The sequence below is a fragment of the Arachis ipaensis genome, chromosome B10 (assembly GCF_059453495.1).
Source record: "Arachis ipaensis isolate K30076 ecotype BB chromosome B10, ASM5945349v1, whole genome shotgun sequence".
Lineage (NCBI taxonomy): Eukaryota > Viridiplantae > Streptophyta > Magnoliopsida > Fabales > Fabaceae > Arachis > Arachis ipaensis.
This window is the reverse complement of record NC_142435.1, coordinates 60,340,961-60,349,598: the sequence shown is the minus strand read 5'-3', so window position 1 is coordinate 60,349,598 and position 8,638 is coordinate 60,340,961. Positions and strand designations below refer to the sequence as shown.

At 37.1% G+C, this 8,638-nt stretch overlaps 1 non-coding gene across 1 annotated transcript; it reads right to left on the bottom strand.

The window, feature by feature from the left end:
- Positions 1-6,447: 6,447 nt before the first annotated feature.
- Positions 6,448-6,556, bottom strand: LOC148580230 (small nucleolar RNA R71). Its single transcript, XR_015895653.1, has one exon. It is a non-coding gene; the product is annotated as a small nucleolar RNA R71 (small nucleolar RNA).
- Between the last annotated feature and the right edge of the window lie 2,082 nt (positions 6,557-8,638).

Sequence of the window (8,638 nt, the reverse complement as noted above, 5' to 3'; positions counted from 1 at the left end):
TCAGGAATGAGTTGGATTTGGGCTTGGGAAGCTCAGAAATCGCCCCCAGCATTTTCACTTTAATGAGGTCACGTGCTGGCTGTGACATGTATGCGTGGGTCACGCGTTTGCGTCGTATGTTGTTTTCTTCTCACGTGTACGCGTCATGTGACGCGTACGCGTCGCCTTCGACGATGCACCTCTTCACGCGTGCGCGTTGCTTTAAGCACTCCAAATCCTTGTTTTTTCCATGAATTCTCCACTTTGTATGCTTTTCTCTTCACCTCTTCCATCCAATACTTGCCTTATGAATCTAAAATCACTCAACAAACATATCAAGGCATCGAATGGAATTAAAGTGAATTAAATTTAGCTATTTTAAGGCCTAAAAAGTATGTTTTCACACTTAAGCATAATATTAGGGAGAATCACAAAACTATGCTAATTTATAGAATAAATGTGAGAAAAGTTGATAAAATTCTCCTAGATTAAGCACAAGATTAACCACAAAATTAGGGTTTATCAGTCCTCCCTCGGACCATGGTGGGCCATAATTTGAACTCGGGGTGCTCTTTCTTTTGTTTGTCCGTCATCCATAGATTTGTATAAAATTCTCGGACTTTCAGAACTCCGACTTCAGTCACGGGGTTAACCAGATCGTCAAAGCTATTGACTGACTTGGGGGCAGACCATCAAACCATTTCATTGTGGCCTTGGTTAAAGTAGTCGGGAAGGCTTTGCAACGAGTAGCGTCGGAGGCGTCGACCAAGTACATTTGGCTTTTGAAGTTACTGAGATGGTGGCCCGGATCGGACGTTCTGTCATAGAGATCCATGTCGAGCGATTTGATGTTCCAAGGAACTTTGTAAGAACCCAGTTTTATGAAGATATGGAGTTTTCCAAAAGATCAGTAAAGGGAACATCTCTACTGTATCATCAAGTATCTCAATCCTCATCATCATTATGTCATCACTAAGTAAGAACCTTTTCTGAGACAAGATCGATGACACAGTCGTGAAGAACCTAGTTTTTGAGCCGTATTGGTTAGGAGTTTTGGACTCTAGTTTTCACAGTTAGTCTCAGTTTGACGAGCTGAACTCGATTCATGAGAGAAGAGAAATAAGAATATAAATTATCATTAGATTAATATTAGAGATGCTTGAATAATATTATAATATTATTGGATCTGCTTTAGTTAAAAATAGGAGATCGGTTTAACCGGGTTTGTAGTCTACTGGTGCAGATTAACACCAGCACTCTGATGACTTTAGCAATGTTAATGCCATATCACATACCTTCTATTCTCATGTTAATCATGTTACTAGTGTCATCTATACTAGTAGCTCAGATATTAATCTTTAGATGAGTTATTAAGTGTATGTTCTAATACATCTAGTTTTAGTAATTATACACTTGAGATATATTTTAAGCACCTCTCAAACTAGCCAATCATCATCAAGCACTACTTTCCTCACCCCCTAAGACCTCCAAGGCTACCTCATTTGCTCATTATGGCCGAAAATCATCAAGAGAAAAAGGAGAGAAAGTTCTTGGTTCATAAATCTTCAAAGCTTGATTTCTTCTGAACTAAAACTCTAATCAAAACTCTGATTACACCAAAATGATCCTCTCTTCTTTCTCTATATAACCATGTAACTTTTCATGGTGGAAATCAGGTGATATGGCTGCCTCCCTCCTTCTTCAATTCGGATTTCAAGGAAAACATGCATGAACATGTGCTTTCTTGATGTTCTTCCTTAGATCTCTTGTTTAGTTATGTTTTGTTTATGTTTTATTGTGTTTTCATAGGTTTTAGTGAAAAATTCACATTTTTGGATTCTACTTTGAGTTGTCGTGTTTTATGGTGATTTCAGGTAATTTGTGGCTGAAATTGACGAGCTTTGACAAAGTCTGATTCAGAGGCAAGGAAAGCATAGCAGATGCTATTAAGATCTAGCCTCCGTTCACTCAAACAAGAATTTCTGGAGCTACAGAGGTCCAAATGACACGTACTTAACAACATTGGAAAGATAACTTCCAGAGTTTTCTAGAATTATATAATGGTTTATACTTTTATTCGAAGGAGCCTGGCCATACTGGGCGTTGAATGCTAAGAGCTACCCCCTAGCTGGCGTTCAACGCCCCAAGGAGACAAGCCAGTGTGAACGCCCAAGAACCACCCCATTCCTAGTATTCAATGTCCACCAAGACACAAGGCAGCACCAATCACCCCCTAATGGGTGTTCAACACCCATTCCTCAAAGTTGGACGCCAAGCTCAGCCTAAGTACTCAACCAAAGTTGGCCCAAAGATTGATTTCACACCTCTAGTCTAGACTGTCATACTTTTTGTACTTCTTAGTCATTACATTAGTATTTAAAGGAGAAGATCACCCATCTTTAGGATCTTCTGCCTCATTTTTACCTTTTTGCATTCTACTTTCTGTAAAAGCATGAGCAACTAAACCTCCTAAGTTAGGTTAGGAGCTATGCTGATTCTCATGCATTAATAATATTACTGTTCTATTTCAATACACGTTTGGTTCCATTCTCTTGTGTATTTTCATTCTTCATCTCATGAATTGAGGATGACCTGTGACAATCATCCTTGTTCTTCATGGGTTCCATGATAGTTCTGCCCGGATAGCATTGAACCACAAGTTAGAGAATGCACTGCGGATTCTAAGAGCGTGCCTGGGCGACTTTAGATATGTGACATATAAACTCGTTGACCGTGGGTTGCTGAGGTTTCTGTAGCATTAAGGCTAGAGCAAGAGAAGCAGCGTTCCCTGATCCGGAAGATCTGACCTTGTCTGTGGCGTTTTGAGTAGGATCACAAAGGGGAGTGGATTTCTTAGGTCTTCACCTTCGACTATGGTGGGAAGCCACGAGTTAACTTGATGAGGATGCTACATGAGTTGCTTGGATATGGTGGGCTGCCATGATTTAGAAGAGACTAACTTGAAGAGGATGCTACATGAGTTAGTCAATTACGGCTGCCATTGAATGAATCGTTCGTTGTTGAAGTAGACAGTAAGAAAGGTTAATTCGGAAAGAATACGCATCTCCGAAGCCTTAACTAATTATCCACTATTGCTTTTATTCTAATCTAGTATTTGGTTCTTACTATTTCATTTATGCTTTCAAACAAACAACCATCTTTTCTAATCACCTGACTAAGAACTACAAGTAATAGTGTCAATATGCTTGGCCCTACTTTATAGGGCTAAAAGAACAAAAGGCCCTATACTCAATAGGGTCAAATTTTCAAAAAACCTTGTAGGGCCAAAAGCCCTCATGGGCTAAACATCATAGGCTATCCCAAAGATAATCTTCTTTTTTGCTACTTTTTCAATCTCTATTTCAACAATCTCTATCATATTTAAACAATCAAAACTCTATTCACCGAGTCCACAAAATAAACTCTATTTACAAAGTCAAAAAATAAAACAATTTTCAAAATCAAATTTTCTAAACATTCAAATTTTTACTAAACTGGTTTATTCTTCAAAAACTAAAATGATATTCCAAATCAAATTTTCCAAACAATCAAATTTTTACTAAACCAGTTTATTCTAATTTCCTATTATTTTGACAAAGATGGCTTAAAATATCAGGTATAAGATGCTACCCTAAATTGAACTATATCACCCAAACGATGAAATATACTTAACAAAATCAAGACTACAATAGCCCCAACAGTTATTTTGAAAAATCAGACTTCAATTCAGAGCCAAGGGTCATCGTTGAGACTTGAGATATATAAAAAAACAACCATGATATAATATAAATAAATAAATTATATACATACATAACCACATCCTATTACAAGTTTACAACATAATAATAATCCAACTCTGAACAAAAGGAACGAAGATGGAAATAATAAGTTTAGTAAGCATGCTCTTAGTACTAGGCATGATAGGTGATGACTTTCCAATGGATTACCTAGAAGGTCAGAACACTACATGAACAAGTGTTGGGGTTGAGCCATTAAAGTGGAACATGCAGCTAGTAGGAGTTGCTCAAAGATTCTTGAGATACCTAGAAGAAGAAGCTAAAAAGAGAGAAACTCAGAAGCTAAACGTTGGAATGAAGAAGACGACGTTAGCGTAAGGAAATTGATGGAATACATGTGGAAATGGCACTGATTGACCAAAATGAATGATTTTTCTCTTTGTAAAATGAAAACAGGAAGGGATAGAAGAGTAGAAAACTGAAATTGCATATAAGAAAGAAAGAGAGAGAAAGAAGTAGAAGAAGAAAAATTTACAGAGCGATGAGAACGAGCTACAGATGAAATGATGTTTAATCTGAGAAGCGAGAAGCGAGTTCTGCTCTACACGGCGGCATCGGGAGGAGAAGAGTAGAAGACAGAGACATGTTTGGGGATTTTAGGGCTTTTAGGGCCAGCCCTATTTCAATTATTTTTTGGAGCATCATTAGGGCCAGGGCCTTGTAAAATGTATTTTTATAATTTTAGGGCTGTGGGCTAAAATTAAATTGAAGGGTTTAGGGCTAGCCCTAGGGTCTTGGGTTATATTGACACCACTATCTACAAGATAGCCATTGCTTGTTTAATCCAACAATCTCCGTCGGATTCGACCCTAACTCACCTGAGGTATTACTTGGACGACCGGGTGCACTTGCCAATTTAGTTGTGCAGAGTTCAATTCCGCGCACCAAGTTTTTGGCACCGTTGCTGGGGATTGTTTTGAGATTGACAAACTACTGGACTATCTTGTTGCTTAGATTAGGTACTTTTTAAGGTTTATTTGCTCTCTTGTTTGTGTCTTTTGTTTTCTTTCAAAAATATTTTTCAAAACCTTTATCTGTTTTTGACCATTTATTTTCTTTTGATTTTCTTGTTTTAAGTCTTACCTGTTTCTTGTTTTGTCTTCAAAATTTTTTCAAAAGCCTTTTCTTTTCTTTAGTAATCTTTTTCTTTGTTTGAGTCTTGTGTTAGTTTTTAAGTTTTTGTGTCTCTTTTTTGTGATCATCTTTTCTTTAAATTTTCGAAAATATTCTTGAGTGTTCATCTTAAGTGTTTGAATTGTTCTTGGTCATTTTTCCTGTTTGATTTCAAAAATTTTAATTTTGGTGTTCTTTCGGTGTTTTTCTTTCAAATTTTCAAAAATTAGTGTCATTTGATCTCAAATTTTTAAGTTTGGTATCTCTTAGTTGTTTTTTTCCTTAAAATTCGAAAATCAAATTTTTTTTCTTTTATCTTTCTTTAATTTTTCATGAATCTTCGCTAACTTTTCCTATCTTGATTTAAAAATTTTAAGTTTGGTGTTTTCTTGTTAGTAAAGTTTAAATTTTGAATTTCAATTCTTATCTTTTCAAATCTTTTTCAAATCTTTATCTTTTTATCATTCTTTAAATTAAAAAATCCTATCTTATCTTCCTTTAATTTCAAATTTTAAAATTCAAATTCAAAATTCAAAATTTAAAATTCGAATTTCAAATTTCAAAATCAAATCTATTTAAAAAATCAAATTGCAAATCTTGTCTTTGCAAATCTTTTTTAAATCTTTTTCATATCTTCTTTTTAAATTTAAAACTTTTAAATTTCAAATCTTTATTTTCTTTTAAAATTAAAATTCAAAATCAAATCTTTTATTTTCAATTATTATTTATTAGTTAGTTACTTGTTTTACCTTATTCTCTTTCTATTTCCTTTCTCTTTCTTCTTTTTCAAAACTTCCTAACTACTTTCTCTTTCTTCTTTTTTGAAAACTTCATTTCTCTTTTCCTTTCTATTTTCAAAAATATCTCCCCTTCTCTCTCTATTAATTTCGAAAACTCTTTTAATTTAAAAGATATCTTTCTTTTATTTTCTCCCCTTCTAACTCTCTCAAATGACCTCTATACTCTAACATAGAGAATCCTTTACTTCTTGCATTCTTGCTTCTTATTTATGAGCAGGAACAGGGATAAAGAACCTCTCTTTGATCCTGACCCTGAACCTGAGAGGACTCTAAGGAGGCGTTTAGAACAAGTTAGAGTACAACACTCCGAAGGAAACCTCATAGAGCTTTTCAAACAAGAAGCTGAAATTATAGACATGACAGCCAATCCTGATGGTGGAGGAGACACAAGGAATGTCCTAGGTGACTTTACTGCACCCAATTCTGACTTCTATGGAAGAAGCATCTCTATACCTGCCATTGGTGCAAATAACTTTGAGCTGAAGCCTCAACTGGTCACTTTAGTTCAACAGAACTACCAGTTTCATGGACTTCCACAGGAAGATCCCAACAGATTCATCTCTGATTTCTTGTAGATATGTGATACTATCAAGACTAATGGAGTGGATCCAGAAATCTACAAGCTTATGCTTTTCCCCTTTGCTATAAGGGACAGAGCTAGGTTATGGTTGGATTTTCAGCCTAAGGAAAGCCTAGACTCTTGAAAAAAGGTGGTCAATGCATTCTTAATCAAGTTTTTTCCACCTCAAAAGCTGAGCAAGCTCAGGTTGGAAGTTCAGACCATCAGGCAAAAAGAGGGTGAATCCCTCTATGAAGCCTGAGAGAGGTACAAGAAATTGATCAGAAAATGCCCTCCTAACATGATTTCGGACTGGACCATGTTAGATATCTTCTATGATGGTCTCTCTGAATTATCCAAGAGGACTTTAGACCACTCTGCTGGTGGTTCACTCCACTTGAAAAAAACTCCTGAAAAGGCACAGGAACTCATTGACATGGTTGCTAACAACCAATTCATGTACACTTCTAAGAGGAACCCTATAAGCAATAGGGTAGCTTAGAAGAGAGGAGTCCTAGAGATTGACACTCTCAATTCCCTATTTGCTCAAAACAAGATCCTGACCCAACAGGTCAACATGATCTCTCAACATTTGACTGGATCACAAGCTGCACCTGACAGCACTCAAGGAGCCTCCCATAAACGAGAGGCATACAATCCAGATCAACCCATGATGGATGATATTAACTATTTGGGAAATCCCAATAATGAGCCTTATAGAAACACCTACAACCCATCATGGAGGAATCATCCTAACTTTTCATGGAGGGATCAACAAAAGCCTCAGCAAGGTTTCAATAACAACCAAGGTGGAAGAACCAAGAATAGGTTTAATAATATACCATTCCCACCTTCTCAGCTATAGATGTAGAATTCTAAGTAGAGCCTCTCTAACCTAGCCACTATAGTCTCCAATCTCTCTAAAACCACTCATAGTTTCATTACTGAAACAAGATCCTCCATTATAAATTTGGAGGTACAAAGTGGTCAGCTGAGTAAGAGAATCCCTGAGACTCCTCCTAAAACTCTTCCTAGTAACACTGAAGTAAACCCAAGAGAAGAGTACGAGGCCATCATTGTAGAAGTTGAGGCCGAAACTGAAGAGGAGAAGCTGGGATTGAATGCCAGCAAGGGAGTAGCTGGGCATTCAACACCTAAGGAGGAGCAGTTATTGGCATTGAATGCCAGTAATAGAGTAGAGACTGGGCATTCAACGCATAAAAAGGGACAAATCCTGGCATTGAACGCCATAGTAGGAGTAGCTGGGCGTTCAACGCCCACTAAGGATCACCTTGTTAAAGAACCGAAGGAAACCAAGGCTCATGAGGAGACTATAGAGGTGCCCTTAAATGCCTAGTTGCAGATTATAAAATATGAGGAATACTCCTTCTCTGATGAGGAAGAAGAAACTAGGAAAGAGCAAATTTCTCAGTACCTAAGGATTCTGATGAAGCTAAATGCCAAATTATTTGGAACAAAGACATTGGAGGAAGAACCTCCAGTGCTCACCAAGGAACCCAATGCCTTGGTTCAGAGAAAACTACCTCAGAAGCTTCCGGATGTCGGACGCTTCCTAATTCCATGGACCATAGGGACAATTACTTTTGAAAAGGCTTTATGTAACCTAGGGTCAAGCATAAACCTCATGCCTCTCTCTGTATTGGAGAGACTGGGAATCTTTGAAGTACAAGCTGCTAAGATCTCATTGGAGATAGCATACAAGTCATTGAAAAGGGCAAATGGCCTGGTAGAGGATGTCTTAGTAAAGATTGAAAACCTTTACATCCCTGCAGATTTTATCATCTTAGATACTGGAGAGGACGAGGATGAATCCATCTTCCTTGGAAGGCCTTTCCTAGCTACAGCTAATACCATAATTGATGTGGCAAAAGGAGAGCTAGTTCTACAAATATGGGAGGATCACATCTTATTCAAGATTCTCAAACCTAACTCCTTCCCTAAGGGAGAGACAACTGTGTAACACTTATTGTTCTAACCTTCTCTCTTAGTGCCGAGCTATACAGAGTTTGGTGTTGTGAAGTGATGCCAAGGCATCTTAGGCTAGTTTCACTAGTATTTTTCTGTTAGTTTTAGTGGTTTTATGCATTTTCTTGAGCTTAAAGTAACCAAGAATGGTTAAAAGAATAACAAAGCAATGAACCATCCAAACAATATGATTTTGATGCAAATTCCATGAGTTTTAGTTATATTACTTGAATGCTATGAATGGAAGATTTCTCATGAAATTTTGCAAGACTTTGATGCAATTGTTTGGATGATTTCAGGGAAGAAGAGGCTAGGCAAGGAAGCAACAAAGTCAATAAAGGAAGCTTGAATATCACATGTGGAGTTTAAGTTCCAGTCTAAGCCTAAACTGGAGCTTAAACACC